The following is a 20,919-nucleotide window of genomic DNA, read 5'->3' as shown; positions in this document are numbered from 1 at the left end:
TTATGGATGGCTCTAGACTTTGAGACCTGGCCGCTGCTGGCACTAAGTGAAACTGAAGTGTTTTCAACACAGAGGAAAATCCCCAAAGTCTCCTGATTAGGCTGTAGAGCTCGACAGCCAGAACAAACACTCAGGACAGATCAACCCACCTGGGAGGTCGCAGGGCTGCCACTCCTGTTTGGTTTCTGCTGAAATAAAACCAGGGGAGCCCTGAGAATGTCAGGTGCTAGTCTGTTCCTCTCTGTGGTCTGGGGTGAACTTGTTGCATTAATTAATCAGGGGAATAGGAAAAGGTTTGCTAAGGCCCCAAAGCTTTGAGAGGGAATTCCTACACTCAGACTCTACACCCCTCTTGCTGACTGGCTCTCTGGTCCATGGCTTTATGAGCTAGCCTAGCCTAACCTACCAACCTCACCTCTGCCCCTTTCTGCCACGTGCCCTTCTCTCCACCATTCCTTGATCTTGCAGGTGCCTTTTTAGGTCTCCATATCTTTGCCTGTGCTTGGCATCCCCTTTCCTCTCTCCTAAGCCTGTTGAATTTCTCATTTGTGACCCAGAGGTGCCACGAAACCTTCTCCTTGCTCCCTGGTAGAGCTAACACTGCCTCCTAGGTTCCCACAGGGCTTTGTATAAATCTGCCTTATACATCTGCTCCTTGGGATTGAAGGCAGGGCCTGTGTGCCTCACTTACCTTCATATCTAACTCAGTGCCTGGCTGAGTTCAGAAGGTGTCTGCTGAATGCATGAATGAATAAGGAGTGAATGAACTCTGACTCTGAGCTATCAAAATCAAAGGGGTTCACCTACAAAGCCCCTAGCAGGTCTGCCTTCTTTAGGGACTCTTCTTATGTTCAAAAAGGCAACACAGAGCAGTAGGAACTCTGGGCTCAGGAAACCCCTGTTCTAATGCTGGCTTTGACACTCACTGGCTTCTTTCTACTCTTTCCTCCCAAAGTGCCCTACCTCAGAGCAACGTTGTCACTGGTCACTGCTGAGGGATGCCTTTGAAGACAGTGGTGCCTTGGTCCAAAGGGAGGATCAAGTCTCCAACAAGATGAGTGAGGTACTGTGGGGTCTTCCTGGGGCACACTCTGCGTAGGTTGAGGCAGGCCCTATGCAGAAAGGACCCTTTTCCTACGGAATCATCATGCAACTGGCAATGTGAGCCATGTCTCACAGATCTGTTGTCTTGCAAGACCTCTTGCTGCCTCTCTCTTCCTCCATCAAGACACAGCTGTGATTCAGGCAAACAAAGCACTTTTGCAGGCACCATCTATCTCTTAGTTTTCTTACTTGGGGTCCATCATAATTGGGAACTTGCAAGAGCATCATGTGCTTTCAAAGGGACAAGATGCCTCCTACCTGTCTCTCCACCCACACTGTAGCGTTCATGGACAGGGGCCGTGCACTGTTTGTCTTTGTATGCTTCAGCACACAGTACGAGGTTTACTACTTCAACTAGTAGATGAGAAGGCCACACTCCTTCCCCAAGACTGAAATATTTTAAAGCCCAACTCGTTTTCACTGATTTGATGTGCTCATGCTATTTCAAAAAGGATATTTAATAGAAAATAACAAGCTCATTCTAAAGTTCATATGGAAGTAAAATGTGTAGGCTGGTTCCCACTCTGAAGTATTTTTGCCTAAAAGTAATAATAAAAGGGCACTTACCCTACCAAATATCAAAATGTAAGGAAAAACAAGTGTGGTATTGACACTGGACTAGAATTAAGGATGAAAGAACATAAAAACAAAAATAAGGCCCTGTGTAGTTGAAAATGAGATCTATGATAAAGGAGATATTTTAAATTTGGTGGGGGGGAAGATGGATAATATCTACTAAATTTTATAAAGACAACTGGCTATCCTTTCATAAAGAGAATTTATTTCTGGTTTGTTTGTGAACATGTGGGATGACATAGGCAGGGGAAAGTTGGGGGCTGCTTTCTCGGCCTGGGGATTTACTAGCTTAATATTTCACATGTTGAGACTCCTTTTGGAGGGTCCCCAGAATAAACTAGAAGGATCTTAGGCTTCAAAGTGTAAAAAATTTGATGGTTGTGTTACATGATGATGTAAGAGAGTGAACACATGAGCATGACCGATTGGGGTGAAGTAGAGAAGTGAGCTTGCTGGGCACTTCTGGTAATAGTCAGTTACACCCTGATAAGCTCTGGGCCAAGGAAGTGCTTAACTGAGCAATGACCTGCTCTCCAGCTGTGCTGCGTGCGCCACGGAGTGCTGGGAACTCCAGATGCGGAGGCTCCATGTGCTCTAACTGGAAGGAGCAGCTCCCTACCTTCCCAGGGCCCTCAGCTGTCTAGCTGAGAATATAGCTGGCTGGCAGGTGCGATTGGGCAACAAGTCATTTGGGCCTACTCCCAGCTCTCTGGGACAAGGGGTAGCAGAAGTCAGCAATAAAGTAAGCTTGGGTTTTTGTTTTTTGTAAACTCTTGGTGTAAACGTGTGTTCTTTGTTATTCGATCTAACCCAGTGCAGACAGAAACCAGATACACTGTAGTGAAACTGCATACATGGAAGTATGCAGAGAAAACTTCAAAAAGGAGAGGAGGAAATGAGGTGATAACTAGAGGAAGGTTTAGGAAAAAGGGAGGATTTGGTGGTTTTGCTTGTTGGTTTTGTTTCTGAAGGTGAGAGCGATTTGAGGCAATTTGAAGGGAAGGAAACTATTTTTTAAAGGGCTTAAGATAGAGGAGAAAATTCTTTGCACAACGTCATTGATGACCACAACTTTGATGACCATTGAAGCTGCCAGTCCTAGACACCTCCTTCAAGATTCGTATTTTCAGCTATCTACTGGACTTCAGACTTATCTGTAATGTCTTAATTTCTTCAAAGGAGAACCCGCTAGTGTATTTAATGAATAATTGGAAATTAATTTAAACCCATACCCCCAGAATAGAAGGCAGGCACATTATAAAGGGTGAGGTCAGAGCCTAGATGATGGGATGGTTGGTCTTGGTTAGAGAGGAGGGGGAAAATGGCGAGTAAAGATAAAAAAAAAATGCATGTGCGAAATGCAACAAAAGGGAGCACTTTCTCTGTGAAGTAGTATGCACATCCTCCCACCCTCCAGGCATCAGTGGGAATGCCCTTTTCTACAGTAACTTTGCGGGTGGCAGGTGCTTCTCAGGTTTCAGTGAAAGGACGTGTGGCCGAATCTCATGCTCCACCTATTGGTTAGTTGAATTTGGGGACCTGCCCGTGCATAGCAATTTCTGGGAAGCCAACATGCTGAATTCGGAGAATTAGGGTGCCTCTTACAATCTGAGCCTAGAAAAGTCGTTACCAGGTTAGCTTGCTGTTACGGACTGGCAGGGGTGTAATGCACGGATAAGTTTATTTGGCCTAAAGGACTAGGAACTGAGTGGGCAAATTAGTGTGGGACAGAGAGGGGGCCGAGAAGGGTGTGTGATAGGCAAAGTTGCTGACCAACTATCTGAAAGAATGACCTGTTAGCATTGAGGCCCCAGCTGAAGTTCTTAACATCTTCATTTCCTGTTTTGTTTTACTGGAAATATCCCAACTTCATTAACTCATTAGTACTACTGGACAATAATTACGTGTCTGCATTTTCCCAGAGATGTGTGTATTTCCAACAGCTTGCCTATAATAGCAGTGATTCAGGAATGGTCAATATTTGTACTGCCCTTTGTTACTTAAGGTTGCAAATCATTGTCTATCAGAGTAAAATACAAGCAGTTTCCTGTCAGGTGAACGTACTTATTTTTTTCTATTGTAGGCATTACCTTAGTGTTTCTGTTTTGTTTTTTTTTTAATCAAGAAAGAAGCTAAAAGTAGACTAGCTAACCCAACATAGTGATTAAGAACACGATTTTCGGAGAAAGATGCTCAGGGTATGAATCTCAATTTCACTGTGATAGCTGTGTGATCTTGCAAGCCATTCAACTTTCTTTGGGCCTCAGTTTCCTCATCATGTATAATGTGAATAATATTATAACAGCATGGGCCCCATGGCATTGTTGTAAGGAGGACATGAGACAATCCTTGCAAAGCACTTTGCATAGTGCCAGGATCTGGTAATATATTCTAGCTATATGTGCTTGTTATAAATGGTAAAAGATCCTGGGTAGTCTGTGAATTACTAAAAAATGAATCAGGATTTTAGAGCTTGAAGGGGACACCTGAGATCATTTGTACTAGGATGGCTAATATCTGGCTTGTTTTCCATCACTTTCCCACCATACCCTCAACAGATATCACTAATTAGAGCCAGCATTCTTTCTCATTGAAGTCAATAGGATTTCAGAATCCTCAACACAGGATTTTATCTGGTCATCACCAATGGGTTGGATTTGATCCCTGAGATGAAACCATCTGCCACCCCCAGTTGTTTTCAATGGGAGAGGAAGTGACGTTCCTAATGTGACACAGTTGATTAGCGTCAGAGCCTGGACACAAATCCAGTTTCTTGTCACATAGTTGACTATACCCATCTTTGTAGATAATTTACAGTTTTATATAATATAAACCCTTAAAAAGATCTTAAAAATAAATGTACTTTGAAGGAAAGGGTGTTTGGAAGAAAACATTGTGGGCTGAAGAAAATGGGAAATGAAAATTATTCTTATTTATATTTTAACTTTTCAATCTTGATTATGGGCCACAGTTTGGCTAGTGAAAGAAATTAAGCTGGCTATAGAAACCACACATTGTGCATCATTGTGAGAGGCTTAATTCACTCACTTACTCAGCAAACATATATTTGATGCCAGCTTTGTACCAGGTACTGTACTAAGCACTGAGAAGACACAGGTATCAAAATAGGACCTTGACCTTCAATAAGCTTAAGAAACAGTAGGAGAGACAGACATGAACAAAACTGGATGCGTCAGCAATGTGCACTTCACTACAGGTGTATATGGGGGCCGTGGGAGCAATGTGGTCAGTTCTACCCAGAGGGATGGGAATCAGTGAAGGCCACTTGACCTGGGAATCTTCAAGAAAAATTAACCTCATAACCCAAAAAGTTTGGAAAATGTTAGTAACCGTTACTGGCAAGCCAGAAGTTGTATTTTGGGATAATGACATATTTGTGGACTTGAATTTACTTCATTAAAAGTTGGTATTGGCCGGGCGTGGTGGCTCACGCCTGTAATCCTAGCACTCTGGGAGGCTGAGGCAGGCGGATTGTTTGAGCTCAGGAGTTCAAGACCAGCATGAGCAAGAGCGAGACCCCATCTCTACTAAAAATAGAAAGAAATTATATGGACAGCTAAAAATATATATAGAAAAAATTAGCTGGGCATGGTGGTGCATGCCTGTAGTCCCAGCTACTCAGGAGGCTGAGGCAGGAGGATTGCTTGAGTCCAGGAGTTTGAGGTTGCTGTGAGCTAGGATGATGCTACGACACTCACTCTAGCCCGGGCAACAGAGTGAGACTCTGTCTCAAAAAAAAAAAAGTTGATATTAATAGGCCACAAGGCTTTGTAAGGGCAGGCCATAGTAAATGTCGCTGCCTGCTATGAGGCTGATGGAACAAAGTAAGGTTTGCCACAGTCACATCTGCAGGAGCAGATTATTTTGCATATTTACCTGAGGGGCAAATATACTGCCTGGTCTAACAGACAGACTCTCCTCATGTGTCTGTCGGGCTGGTGTCAGGGAGTTCATGGTCTGACCCCAGGTGAACCCTGTATGGCCCAAACCTTCATGTCACTACCTGCAAGACCAAACCGATGCTTTACCCTGTTTGACGTCATGGCCTTAAAGTCAAATTTGCTTACCCTCATTCATCTGTTGTTAAACACACTCTGGTTATTGCTCTCTGTTTAGGTAAGGGAGAAAGATAAAGAGCCTCTATCCTGAAAGCCTGGGTCATAAACAAACCCATGGTGGCTGCACACCAACCATCCAGACACGACTGGTGGCCAGTGAAACCCAGAGCCAAATAGGTCACCCCGCCAGTTAAGGCTAATATTGGTAGACCAACTTATAAAAGTGTTTTTCCATTCTCTTTGGCAAGGATAAAGGGAAATGCATTCATTTACAGGCCAAGAAAATCAACCTTGCTTGGAATTCCATGTATAATGAAAGGCTCTACCACAATGTAGGCCGTGACAAAATGTCACTGGCCTAGATTCTCTGCTAAATCAACACCATTAAGAGATGACGACCCAGTTTCCACATGACCTTCACTTTCTGTTTTTGAGTTTGGATTGCCTGGGTTACTGCAGAAGCTAAGAGACAAAGGTTCCATTGGGTGAAAGACTTGGTGTGGATTGCCTTGATGTTCCATGAGGAACTATTGAAGAGAAATTTATGGCTGAGTTTGGGATGCTCTTGGACAGTATCAGACACAGACTGGACTCTTCTTATGTTGATGAAATTTGGCTAAAACAAATACCATTCTTCCCCAGTGGTATCTCTTAGTTCTTGGTGGTGGCTGCTGAGGTCACCATGGGGCTGGGGGCAAGATTGGAAGTTACGATGGATTTGTAGGAACGGTGCACTGTGGGGTACAGTGTGGGGTTGTGGGGGTGGACTGAGGTACATGGGACCCCTGGGCAGGATCCCCTTCAAAGAGTTGCAGGACATTTATAATAATTAGAGGAGCACCTGCCTGGGGAAAGAGCAGTGAAGCAAGCATGTCACCCCTAAGAGCCTGTCCGCTGTGGTCTGCGACATTCAGCTCTGGATCCAGACATGTGCACCTCACTCAACACAGGGAACTGCAAAGGCAGCTGAGGTGTTACCTGCTGTGACCAGAGCACATCCCATGGGGTGTACACGCCACGTCAAGCAGCTTCTAACTACATTCAGTTCTGAGAGGAGTTGCCCTAACTAGGATGTTCCTCACATGACTGCATTTCTAGTGGGGCTTCAGGGCCCCTTACAGAGACTGGAAAAACACCTGACCGGCCCATCGGTGCTGTGCTGAGGGTAGAGGCCGTCATCCCAGAACTCTGGGGCCCGCTTTGAGCATGCGCACTGGCTGAGCCTCCAGAGCAGCGGGCCCTTCTGAGTATGACAGCAGGGCTCAGAGTTGAGTTCCAAGAACAGAAGAGCAGCCCGGAAGGTTGTAGCAGCCAACTCTGGCTGTGGGCCTGGGCTCTCCACACAATGGCCCTGTTGTCGTAAGGTCCATGAAGTACAAAATTTTTAAATAGGATAAAGATATAATTTTAAAGAAATGCGAGCCTGGACATACAGAGCTTCTTACATTAATGACAGACTCTTCCGTGTTGCATTTTGATTGCTGACTTCATGCCACTTTCCCACTTCCCTGACCCTCTCGCCTTCATTCATGCAGCACACATTTACAGAGCATCTGCTCTGCTTCAGGCGCAGCTGTAGGCCCCGGACGTGCACTAGTGAAGAGGGTCAACCAGCTCTCTGCCGCCTTGGACCCTGCGTTCTAGTGGAGGGTCCGACAATGACGAATAAAGCCGAAACTATATATTATATCACATAAGGTGGTGCTAAGTCTCCGTCGTCTGGGGAGGAGGACATGAGGGGCCGGAGAGAAGTGTCCCTTGTACACTGCACCTCTTGGGGTTCAGAGCGTGAAAATCCAGAGTGGGGAAAATGTGCTCCCTTCAACAGAAGGCAAGACACCGGGGGTGCGGGCGAGAACACAGTGCGCTGCAGTGCCTCAGTCTGATCCCACCCATCCTGGAGAGCCCATTTCTCCAGCGCACCGGGCCACAGACACCATGCTAGCAGTGAGGGCTGCTCACACTTGGGACTTCCTGTCCCTCGCACTACTTATGTACCTTTCTCCCTGGACAGCAGCCACAGCAAGATGGTGGAGCTTCTCTGCTGTCAGAGAGGACACTGTGCCGGATGGCAGAGCCATCCTTATGGTCAGTGAAAGGACAATGACCCTGGCTCTGTGCTCAGCTGGAAGGCCTTCATCTATGGTGACCAGGCTGGTGACAGCTGGAGGATTCAGGGGAGGGGAGAAAGAGGAGCAGACAAGTTTAGATGTTGTGGGCACACAGTAAAGGGGCTTGGGGAGGGACTGCTGGAGGGTATGGCGTTACTTTCTGGGGGTAATTTAAATGTCCTCGAATTGGAGGCATAATTGTACAACTTTGTGAATATACTAAAAGCCTTTTCAAATATTCATATAACTCAAACTGTAGAATTTGAATTATATCTGAATTAGACAGAAGCAATTCTAAATTCAGCAGAAAATGAGAGGGGAGTTGGTCTTTGGACTTCAGCTCTTATATTCTCCCCATCATGCTACAGCCACCTTAATTATATTATTACATTAACCTTATTTCTCATCAAAGGGAAACACCGTAAAATCAGAACCATTTGACCTCTTCTGCCTCACGGTTTCTGGGGACTTCTGGTTCCACTTTTAGTGTAGGCTCAGTCATTTAATCCCAGTGCAGTTAAAAATAAGAGCTGTGCACTAACAGGAAGTCAGGACCAACGCCCGTGCACAATAGGGACAGCATGTTTCTGAGTCACTTGGTGGAACGCGTACGTGAAAGGAGAGCACGTGGGGTTACAGCACTGCCAAAGGCGAGGGCCTCACGTTGCTGAATGTGTTCCCCACACTGTTGTCTTCTGCAGAGGCCTGAGAGGCCGAGCAGTTAAAATCAGTAACCTGGGATTCTAAACACAGCGTGGCAGCACCATCTGGACAGGAGAGGGAAACGCATTGTGCAGAAAGTGAAACTTTTGCCGGGCAGGATGGAAGGGTTTTCCCACTGTTTCCTACCACCAGGGTAAGACCTATTAATAGGATCAAAGGGGAGCCTCAAAATGTTCACCTCCGGAGTTACTGTGAAATGCAGCAAAGCAATCTCCCGGCTGCGTCGCTTGTACCCATAAGACCAAAGGGGAGTTACATCCCCTCTCCCTGAACTTCTGTTTCTTCATCTGTGTGGTCGGGATATTAATAGTTCATTCCTGGTAAGGTCGTTATGAGGATTAAATGAGATCCCGTATATGCACATGACCTGGCACACAGTAAGATGTCAAAACTATGGTAGCTCTTCTTAGCTAGGAGGTAGCCAGGGGAGGTGTTATGTCCTGATTCAACAACAGATAGAGAAACAATAGCCAGAAAGTGTTTCATGACTTCTTAGGGGCAGAACTGAATAAACCTCTGTTTTATGACCTGGCTGAACAGACTGTCAAAGTCGTCTTAAGGATAATGCACATAAGAGCAAAGCAGAGTATGGAGGCCCCCAGAGCCACTCTCCAGAGAGCCCATGTTGTGACCCCTCCCCTGCCTTGCCTTTTGAAGTCACAAGCCAGCTCATGACATACCACCCTGCTCACGAATTGTGTTAGCTTCCCTTTCCTCTCAGGAGAAATCCCAGGCTCCCCGCTGTGACGAGACCCTGCAGAGATGGGCCCTGCCCCACTGCCTTGCCTTCCCTTGGTCAGCTCTTGGCCTGTCCTTTATGTGCCATGTGTGCCACCATACATACCTTTGTACAAGCCGAGCCCCCTGCCCAGGTGGCCCTGTCCTCTACCCACTCATGTCCCACTCATCCTCCAAGGTCTGTTTCAAACGCTGCTGCTTGGAGAAGCTTCCTCGCTCCCCTGGCCCTGTCTACTTCAGCACACCAGTGTCTCCTCCTTAAGCCCAAGTACTAGGTTCCTGAAACCCTTGGGATGGGAGAATTCTGCAGTTAAATAACTTCAGGTCTTAGAGAAACATAGAATCGGAGACTCCGAGGTCACAGACCTACCAAATACCCTTATTTTTACCTTTACATTTTATTTTTGCACATATTATGTAAGTATAATTTCCTTAGAAATGTTTCAGAATTTGCCTACACTGCAATTTCAATGATAGGCTTGTACATGCATTTACTCTATTGCTGATTAGATGCATGCCAACAAGTATTTTGTTTCCCTTGTCTGATTTGATGACTTGAAGCTGGTGACACTTGTCTCCCACTTGTACCTTGTCCCAGAAACCCACTAAAATGCACACTTTAACTCTCTTCCTTCTCACCAATGGGGGAATGCAGCTATAGTGCCACGGTTTACTGTTCCTTGTCATTCTTTCTCTACCCCCACGATGCATGGTAAATACCTTTCCTCTCACCCAGACGTATGGGCTACCATTCTTTTTTTCCCAGCTATTTTTTTTTCCTAATTACAGTCATGTGTTGCTTAATGATGTGGATTTGTTCTAAGAAATGTGTCCTTAGGTGATTTTGTTGTGTGAACATCATAGAGTATACTCACACACCTAGGCTGTATGGTATAGCCTACTGCTCTTAGGCTACAAACCTGTACAGCATTTTACTGTGTGGAATACTGTAGACAACTGTAACACAATGGTATTTGTGTATCTAAACATATCTAAACACAAAAAAGGTACAGTAAATATATGGTATTATAATGTTGTGGGACCACCGCTGTATATGCAGTTTGTTGTACTTAAAGAAGTTCAATGTTCAATGATTCTCTGATTGCTGAAAAGGTGGTGTGTGGAAGCAAATATGCAAACACCAGAATTTGGCAAAAGGAGAATGCATGACTAGGATGCAATTGCCTTAATTATCTTAATTGGGGACATGATGGAGAAATGCTGATTGAAAGATGAGAGAGTTAAACATAAGAATCTCTCTCCCTGCCCACGTGGTGTTTTCTCTCTGAGAATAGGGCTATAATTTATCCAGCTCTGTATCTCTAGTGCAGAATCATTATAGATTCTCTAATAAAAGTTTGTCCAATGGATGGAGAAATGAATAAATTTGTAAAGATAGAGTCATGATGACTAAAGTCCAGGATGAATTTAGGCTTAAAGACAATTTTAAGAACAAAATAAGAGTTTTTTTTTTATTTGGTTCAGAGCAGGAAGAACTGCAAGGGCACGAGCCTATCGTTTGGGTTAGGTGGTGTAATGTTTACATTGACAAAGAGAAAGCAGAATTGTTTTTTAATTTTGCCATCCTATCAAGGTTAATGATCTGCAGAATGAAAAACATAGGGACAGGAAATTGAAGCTCAAGATAGGATAAAGGAATGGGGGAAAAAAGCACCTGTTTGAATAGGTTCATATCCTGGTTCAGGCAAATTGCATGTAAATGAGATTAGCATGCCTGTCAGCTGTCTGAGGAATTACGGAAAACAGGAAAGTACTAAAAGATCGGAGAGAGGAAAACACTGCCCCAATTGTCAAAAAAGGAAGGAAAGTGAAGTCTAGAAACTCTACAACCAATTGTTAAATGAATATTTTGTAAACTCTCATTCTAGTAAGTAGAAATTCACTAGGAGCTAACAGTGGTTCACTGTAAATTGTGCTCAAAGAACTGTATTTCCCTTTTAAATAGGACTGTTGGCAGGTCACATCAGGAGTGTACAATAGGCATAGTGTATGCGGATTGCAAGAAGGTATTAAACAAACTCTTTAATGATGATAGGAGAAGCTGGGGAAATGCTGATTGAATTACAAGAGAGATTAATCTGTAACTTTTTGAAACTGAAACATGGAACTTAAAACATTATTGATTGATGAATGGATGATGGATTGGAAAAAGATTTGTAGATGCATGCTGTAGAGTTTTGATCCTGAATGGTCACGTTCAATGTTTATATCAATGACTTGAATGCAGACTGTAGGTCTCATTAAATTTGGGACTCATATAAAGATGTATCATAGTTTGATGGTAGAATTAGGAGCAAAATAATTTCAGCAAGAAGAGTGGCCTGATTTCAGCAAGGTGGAGTGTCATGGATATAAATATAAAGTCTTGCATCTGGGCTTTAAACATGAAATGTCCTAGTAGAGACGGAGAGTCTCAAGCCCCAACAGCAGTCTGTGGACAAGCAACCTAGTAGTTTAATTGACAAGTAGCTCTGTGAGAGCCAACAGTGTGTGTTCTGACTACCAGAAAACTGAATTTAAACCTTTACAGAGGACATGGCAAAGTGATTTCATGGACTAGGTAGGTGTCATGCTTGGAGGCCTCTACAGGCCCCCCAGTGCCAGGTGATGTAGACATGTGGTCCTCTCCTCCACTGAGAACAAGTGGGGTGTGCTAAGGCAACAGAGCAAGGCTGGGAGAGCAGACCATGTGGCTTCCAGGCCCTCTCCTCGCCGCTGGGACTGTCCTCCAGCCTGCGGGGGGCTTGCGCCTCAGTCCCCGTGGGTTTCTGGAAGGCTGATGGCTTCGCTCACTGTGTATCTCTTGTCCCAGCAGCTGTCTTCTTAGGCCATCTGTAGGAACATTGGGCCTCCTGGATTCCCCTGGCCTTTGTTTCTGCTTCTCTCTCTGTTTCTGGACCTACTGCTCCCTGCACCTGAGAGAAAGCCATTGGGGTCAGGGCAGTGAGGACTTGCTTGAGATGCCAGTAGCCCCTAACTGAGCAGTGTCGCTCCTCACAGGGCAGGGAGCTGGCCAGGCACCCATGACAGGATCAGGTCCTATGGCAGCAGGCACTTGAGGACCAGAGGCACGGGCCACGCTGAGGTCTGGAGACGAACCTGGATCTGAACTCCAAGGAGATCGGTATACACACCAAGTCTGGAGAGGCTGGGGTTGAGAGGTCATGCTGGCAGCCATAGAGCTGAGGGTTGGGAGTCTGATGGAGGCGGGACCAGATCAAAAGTAGGGGGAGCAGGGAAGGTCACAGGAACAGCCTGGGCCACCTTTATGGGCTGACTGGGCGGAGGCAGAGTGGGTGGAGCCCTGGACTAAAGAACCAGCGGGTGTCAGACGTCTATGAGGAGACAGTGCTGCTGAGCGAGGGATGACGATCTGTGTGAATGTGTGTGGGTGACAGTGATCGGAGGAGAGAGAGTCGAGTGATAACTACTCCTTGACGGACAACGGAAACGAGGTCATCCCAGGACGTGAGACAGTGCACACAGACCTTGAAGTCAGAGTGACTCAGGATTCACTCCTGCTCTGCCACCCGTCAACCACATGTCCTTGGGCAGGTCATTTAACTCCCAGAGCCTCTGCGTGCTCCCTGGTGTAGAGCAGACGATACCAGCTCTGTTATTGTGGGGGTGGAAGTGGGTTCTCAGCTGGCCCCTGGGAAGCGTGCGCCTGGCACAGAGTGGATGCTCAGAGAAGCCAGCACGGGCTCTTCCCGCTTCCCTTGCTTCACGTTCTCCTCTCTTCTTTTTCATTGCTTTCTCAGCTGTGATGGGCTGGCAGAAGCCGACGCAGTGCCCCATTTCTAAGCAGCGTCAGGGGCAAACACTCCTGTAGGAAGGCCTGACAGAGAGACAGGGGCCAGAGTCAGCAGCTACATGGCTGGCAGGTCACAGCCACTAGAGTTGTCCTTCCAGGGCTATGATTTCAGTCACATATCCTCTTATCCAAGGATGGAACACGGTCACCAGCAACATGGTAGTTGTACCTAACTCCCTGCTCTTCAAAGAAACCACCTGGGACTCCAGGGGAGTTAGTCCAAGTGGGATTTGTCTGTCTTTCCTATTCGCATGCCAAACTGCTGTCTTCCTCGAGGTGGTAACGATGCGGGCCAATTTCCTTGCCCTTCTCATGTCCCCTTCCGTCTCAGACTCTCCCCGTACCCCTTTCCTTGTAGACAGCCACGGATCTGCTTCGCCCTTCCCCATTCACAATCGTCTAGGGTTTATACTTTTAGGAATGCCTTGGAAAAATATACACACCTTTTCAAAAGAAACAATCCTTTAAAATGATGAAGAAACAAAACCTGAAATCAAAATGTGCACTTAGGGGCCACCCCTCCTCCCTGCAGGGGGGAACACACCAGCACAGCACTGATGCACGCTGCGTTAGTGATGGCGTGCTGCCTTCTCGTCTCACACCGCTGAGGTCTTGCATTCGGGGGTAATATAGAGCAGAGATGACTTGCACGTGAACACATAAAATTGTCCTCCCCCCCCCCAGTGATTAGGACTTGGCAAGCTATTAACAAATAATTTAGAAAAGCAAAGGGAGAAGCTGACTGGATTCCAAGCAGTTTAGGGATTCCTGGAACCAAGAGGATAGCCACAGTCTAACCTTGGGAGCCCCAACATATCCTTGAGCCTGACCTGCAGTGTCTGAGGACAGGACCTGAATTATTAGTACTAGTTAAGGGGTACAGACACACATACACACACAGACACACACACTGTGTGGGCCACTGTTTGACCACCTTCTCTACAAGTCACAGGTTTGACCACTGGCGAGTCAGCTATTGTTAGACACGCCAACTGGTATCACACATCTTCCTCCAGCTTCCCAACACAGGGTAAATGGTCCTCCTACTGACAGCTCTGCTTAAATGGTTAAAAACGCTCCTCTTTAGGGAAAGAGCTCCCCTGCTCTCCCCCAGGTGCTCCATGTCCTCATGAGCTCAGCTCTACTTTCTGTCCCTGCCTTCACTGAGTTACCCGTTTCCTTTCAACATGGTCCCCATTTTTGTTGAGCTAGCTTGCAGGGTTTCTGTTCTTTGTTCCCTGATAAAGACCCTGACATCACACAGGGATAAAAATGACAGAATTTGCCGGGAAGAAGGAGTGAGTCTGAGCAAAGAGGAAGGTGCAGGGTTGCTTCTGGAGCCCTAGACAGAAGGTAGGTGCCTGTGGCTTGGCGAGGGTAATTGGATTCTCTTAGGTTGCACTAGGAAGGCATTTTAAGTGGTTGCAATGGGGTGGAATTTATTTGCTAATTCAAAGTTGGATAATTGTTCCTTTGTTCCATGATTGGAAAATGTAGGCTTACGCTTTCAAAACAGGACTTCACCATCATTGGAAACGCCTTTTGTTCTATTCTCATGTTTACTATGTCTTCGCTCAGAAAGAGAAAGCACAGCCCATCGGTGACATTAATATTAACACGTACAAAGGAAAACATGAATCGTATTTGGCTCTAGCGGCGAAGAACACATAACAATGTTGAGAGAAATGTGAGTAAATTATTCTGCCAGTGACTCAGAAATTCTGCTGCCCTAAATGAATCATTTGTAGAGGCCAAACAAGTATTAATACAGGGGACATAATCCCAAACAAAGGGACAAATCTGACATTCTGTAATAGCTCTTTTTGTCACTTGTGGTCCAAAAACAGATGAGCTTTGGAACATGTAATTTTATTGCCGAAATCAATAAAGGCTGGCCTCAGGCCAATGCTTAGAATAGCTGTTGCAACTGGCTGGCAGATGGAGAGATTGCTGCTGCAGGCCTCCTGGGCTCGCTGTTCCTCTGTTGGTATAGATTTTAACCTGGACCCCCAAATCCATCCCCTCTTCCAAGCCAGGCCATAGCGGGCATCCTCCTTTTTCCAAGCTGAGGGGCTTCACCAGTGCAAACCCAGTACCTTTCCACTTCAGTGTGATGTATCTTGGTTTCTTTCTCAAAAAGCAAACAAAACATTATTTTTCCAACTCTCCAGCCCAGGCTGAGTCATAAAGGTCACTGGCCATTTTGGGACTTTTCTCTCCCATGTGGGAAAAGGATTTCATGCTAGTCTATGTGCTGATATCTGCTACTGCCCTACTGTGGGGTCCAGGAGTCTTTCAGCACTTTGGGGTAGTGGTTGGAGCACTGACCTGGGAGGCTGCGATTTAAGGTTCTCATTGCGGTTCTGCCACTAATGGGCTGTGTGAGCCGGGGCGAGACTGCAAGCTTCCCTAGGTTGGGTTTCTCCGTCTGTATTGGGCTGGAATTGAGCGGGGGTCAGGGACTTTCAAACTGTTCTGCAAAAATGCTTCAGGGGATCTGCAAACGCTTGAGTCAAATTTCATTAAAAAAATGAAAGTATCTTTAAACTATAATAAAAGACAGCAAGAATAGTGCAATAGATTGTATTTGATTTTAACTGTTAGGATATATGAGCACATTCATTTGTATTTCCATGTGAATTTATTCTGTGCTTTGGAAAAAATCTTATCTGGACAGCTCCCTCGTGCATATATTTTGATATTTTGTAGGTGTGCATTGGCCTGGAAGGGTGCCACTGGTCTTGTCTTAAAATCATGGCTGTTCATTTGCACTAGCACAGCTCCTGTGTGCCACACCGGATTAGAAGCCACACCAAGCTCAGATGCATCTGCTTGGCACACACTCTCATTGCAGACTGATTCTCACTTGTGCAATAACTAGTAAATGCCAAACATGTTGCAGTGTGGGAATATCATGTTATAGATAATTTAAGTAATTACTGTGATGTCTGGGTACTTTAATGCCAGATTTTTACTTACACAAACACACACACACATACACATACATGTATATACACAAATATGTAATATAATCTTTGCACTCATACATACATATATAAAATATAATCTTTCAAGCTTTAGTGACAGTTTTTGAGGTTTTTTTTGGTTTTCATTTTCCAGGCAGGAATTCCAGAATAATGACAGTTTTGTCAAAATGTCTCCTGAGGTTGATAGAAGAGCTGTTAAAAGACTGGAACAATTAAGACTACTTATCTATGTGGTAGGGTTTTCCTGACACTGAACAACCAAAACAGAAATACCCACAACACAAGTTATTAAAGATGATAAAAAATTTAACTGTCATCTAATGTCCCGATTGCTTTATTCTATTTTTAATTAAAAAATTGTATATATTTATGGGGTACAACGTGATATTTTGAAATATGTTTACCACATGAAATGGTTAAGTCAAGCTAATCAACACAGCCATCACCTCATATACTTTTTTTTATGGTAAAGTCCCATTTTCAAAACAGCCTCTTGTTTATACTTTCCAGGTTGTAATCAAAGTTTATAAATTTAAACTAAAATAAATTTATATTAATAAAATATGATATGCATCTGTTTTATAACTACTAGCATCCAAGGCAAAATTTAATTTGGAAGAAGAGAGGTGTTTCCTACTAAAAATGTTTGCAGTGCCTAGGAAGATGATCCTTCCTATTTTTACTGCCATTCCAGCCAGGACGGCCCTTGTGAAAGACGGACACCCATTTGGTGTGATTTGGGTGCACCAGGAGAATTCTCACTGTTGATGTGATTTACTTTATCGAGAGGCGAAGCCTTTCTTTCCATGATGCAGTTGGATAGTTTTCATGCCATGTCTGGGGAAAAATATGCAGAGAAGTAGAAATTCACATTGAGGTGGGAAAGATTTCCAGAGAGTAGGTTTTGGCTGCTGTGGAAGGCTCTGGTACATAAATAGGGGTAGAATTTCAAGGGCAATGGAAACTGGAGTTTTCTGATTTCTTCAATGGTTTTGACAAAAGAATTTTTGTTCTGACTCTAGGGGGAATAATTTTCTGGTGATTGGGTTGGGGTAGGGGGCACAGTATCTACAGATTACTATTAATAACTATGAATTCATTGTGCTAGGAGATATTCTCACATTGTGATCTCTTAATCGCCACAACAACTTTGCAAGGCACTGTTCTTATTTCCAAATTAAAGATGAGGAAATTGAGACATTGAGAAATTAAATGATTTGTTCAAAGTGAATCTGCCTGGTAAAAGGCAAGTTGGGACTGGAAGTCCGGTCTTTCCTACACATTCCACATTTGTGGGGAGGACGGAGGCGATAACCTTCTTTCTTTTGCTACAACTGGAAGGGGATTGTGCTTGCCATGGTGCACGAGGTTTGTGTGCACACAGGCAAGAGGGATAGCTACCAGGGGAAACTGGAGGTCAGGAGGTATGAACTAGAGCTGCAGTCCCCAAACCCTGGGGCCTCAGACCAGTATGGTCTGTGGCCTGTTAGGAACCTGGCTACACAGCAGGAGGTGAGCAGTGGGGCCAGCGAAGCTCCATCTGTATTTACAGCCTCCCCTTCACCGCCTGAGCTCCCCGCTCCCTATCTCATCCATGGAAAAATTGTCTTCCATGAAACTGGTCCCTGGTGCCAAAAGGGTTGAGGACTGCTGAACTAGAGGACTGAACTCTTCAGTATTTAGGTTTGGCTGTTGCAGGGAATAGCACAGTGATCTGTACTGAGCCACAGTGTCTCTTGGGTTTACCCTGAAGAAGTGTAGATTACGTTCTTGGCAGGGGAGAACTGAGGGGAAAGCGGGATGAGTCTGCATCCCTGAACCTATTCTCGCGAAACTCTGTATTTATTACTGATTGACAATAGTCACAATAACACCCTCTTGAATCCAGCTGATCCTAGTTAATGATTTAACCAGGGTGTGATATGCCAAATGGCTGACATTCTATGCATGAGGCTTTTTTTTTTAATAGTCCTTTTTAAAGCATGAAGTATGAGGCTTTTGAAGACATCATTTCCGTTCCCCATCTAGAATGGTGAATACTTTCCAGAAGGTTTTCTATTTACTTTGCCCAGATCCATCAGAGGAATCACTATCTATGGGAGCTATAGCCTTATGAAATGTATTTCTTAAATAATAAGACTTGAAAGTCCAAATGACTCCTTGAGCCATAGGCTGCAGAGTGGATGTTGTGTTAGCAGGCCCGAAAACAACAATAATCTCCTCATACTTCTCTATCAGACCTCTTGGTAACCACAGGCATTGTCAATAAGCAGTAATATTTTGAAAAGAATCTTTCTTTCTGAGTAGTGGGTCTCAACAGTGGACTTAATATATTCAGTAAACCATGCTGTAAATAGATGTGCTGTCATCTAGGCTTTGTTGTTCTATTTATAGAGCACGGGCAGAGTAGATTTAGCATGATTCTTAAGGTCCCTAGAATTTTTGGAAGGATAAATGAGCATTGGCTTCAACTTAAAGTCACTGGTTGCATTAGACCCTAACAAGACAGTCAGCCTGTCCTTTGAAGTTTGTAAGCCAGGCATTGACTTCTCTTCTCTAGTTATGTAAGTCCTAGATGGCATCTTCTTGCAATAGAAGGCTGTTGCATTTCCACTGAAAATCTGTTGTATAGTGTAGCCATCTTCATCGATGATCTTAGCTGGGTCTTCTGAATAACTTGCTGAAGCCTCTGCAGCAGCACTTGCTGCTTCCCCTTGCACTTTTATGTTAGGAGATGGTTTCTTTCCTTAGGCTTCATGAACTAACCTCTGCTAGCTTCAGACTTTTCTTCTGCAGCTTCCCCACCTCTCTCAGCCTTCACAGAATTGAAGAGCATTAGGGCCTTGCTCTGGATTAGGCTTTGGCTTAAGAGAATGTTGTGGCTGGTTTGATCTTCTGTCCAGACCACTAAAACTTTCCCCATCTCAGCAACAAGGCTGTTTTGCTTTCTTATCATTCACATGGTCACTGGAGTAGCACTTTTTGTTTCTTTCAAGAACTTTCCCTTTACATTCATAACTTGGCTCACTGTTTGGCACAAGAGGCCTAGCTTTTGGCCTATCTCAGCTTTCAACATGCATTTCTCATTAAACTTAATCACTTCTTTTGCTTTCTTAAAGTGAAAGATGCCCAACTCTTCCTTTCACTTGAACACTTAGAGACCATTGTAGAGTTATTATTTAGTCTAATTTCAATATTGTTGTGTCTCAGGGAGGTTGGAAGAAAGGGAGAGAGATGGAGGCAATGGCTAGTCAATGGAGCAGTCGGAACACAAACAAAATTTATTGATTAAGTTGAGCATCTTTTACAGGTGTGTTTCAAGGTGCCCCAAAACAATTACAATAGTAACATCAAAGACCACTGATCACAGATTACCATAACAGATATAATAATGAAAAAGTTTGAAATATTGTGAGAATTACCAAAATGTGACACACAGACACGAAGTGAGCACATGCTATTGGACCCAGGATTGCCACAAACTTTCAATTTGTAAAAAACACAATATCTGTGAAATGCAATAAAGCAAAGCACAATAAAATAAAGATGCCTGTCTTGTATTCAGGGTCTTTAAAGAGATAACTAAGTTAAAATAAAGTCATTAGGGTGGGGCCTAATCCAATCTGATTGGTGTCCTTATCAGGAGAGGACACAGACATGGACAGAAGGAAGATCATGTGAAGACACACAGGGAAAAGACGGCCATCTACAAGCCAAAGACAGAGGTTTCAGAAGAAAACGACCACCCTGCCAACACCTTGATTTGGAACTTCTAGCCTCCAGAATTGTGAGAAAATAAATTTCTGTTCTTTAAGTCACCCAGTCTGTGGACCATTGTTATCACAGCCCTAGAAGACTGATACACAGCCCAACTGGAATGTTCGTAGAACTGGCTTCAGTCTGAGGCTCTTCCTACCCAACCCTCCTTTCTTCCCACTCCCCTTCCCAGGCAGCCGGCCTCACTGCAGTCTGAGGTCTCTCTCCACCTACTCTGGCTCCCCTCTTCTTCCTTACAGGTGTTTCTCCCCAAAAAATCTATTGCATACTTAATCTCTTTTGGCATCTGCTTCTCAAAGGATCCAAACTATTACAAATATGAAAGAAAATTGTAATTAGACATATATTCCTAAGATTATTAAAAAATAAATTCTAATACTATGTGACAGAGTTCTTGAAAAATAAATCCAAATTTATTTTGCATTTATGTTCCACTTGCCAGTATAGACAGATGAAGCTGCATTTCTTGCCCTGACCCTCTAGGCCCTCCCAGCTGGGGTGTCATTTCCCCCTCCCCTCCCCAAGCAGGGGGGCAGCCCCGAGACAGCTGTGGGGACCAGAGGGTGAAGACCTCGCCCCTGAGGTTCTTTTCGGCTCTAGCATATGAGATGATCACTCAAGACCAGCCACACATCTCACACATGGGGAAACTGAGTACCCAAATAGTTAAGTGTCCATGGGACTAACCCAGGGTCAAAAGAGCCAACAAGTGGCTTTTATTGGCAACCCAGGAATGCACTTCTTAAATGAAATAGAAACTGCTATTTGAAATTATGTGTTTGGATAACCTATGAGTTACTAGTCACTTCTTTTGGCTATCTCTCTCATTCCTCTTAACGAAATACTGGCTATCTGGTCACACATGTGAGTTGGAAAGATGCCTTTCCCCTTCTCACCAATGCCTGGGGCTATTTCTAGGCACAGACTCCTAATAGCAAGAGAGTGGGTTGAAACTTTTTATGAGCTGTCACAAAGGGTAAAGCCTGGCT

The 20,919-nt window shown here is 44.6% G+C and overlaps 2 long non-coding RNA genes across 2 annotated transcripts; both read left to right on the top strand.

The window, feature by feature from the left end:
* The first annotated feature begins 250 nt into the window (after window positions 1–250).
* LOC123641027 lies at window positions 251–19,935 on the top strand. The gene is made up of 3 exons (XR_006736196.1): window positions 251–293; window positions 956–1,063; window positions 19,797–19,935. It is a non-coding gene; the product is annotated as an uncharacterized LOC123641027 (long non-coding RNA).
* LOC123641033 lies at window positions 12,458–14,789 on the top strand. Its single transcript, XR_006736197.1, has 3 exons — window positions 12,458–12,476; window positions 14,431–14,519; window positions 14,745–14,789. It is a non-coding gene; the product is annotated as an uncharacterized LOC123641033 (long non-coding RNA).
* Window positions 19,936–20,919: the final 984 nt, after the last annotated feature.

This window comes from Lemur catta, chromosome 1 (genome assembly GCF_020740605.2).
Source record: "Lemur catta isolate mLemCat1 chromosome 1, mLemCat1.pri, whole genome shotgun sequence".
NCBI classification, from domain to species: domain Eukaryota; kingdom Metazoa; phylum Chordata; class Mammalia; order Primates; family Lemuridae; genus Lemur; species Lemur catta.
Note: the sequence above shows the minus strand (reverse complement) of the source record. Positions and strands in the feature narration are given on the sequence as shown.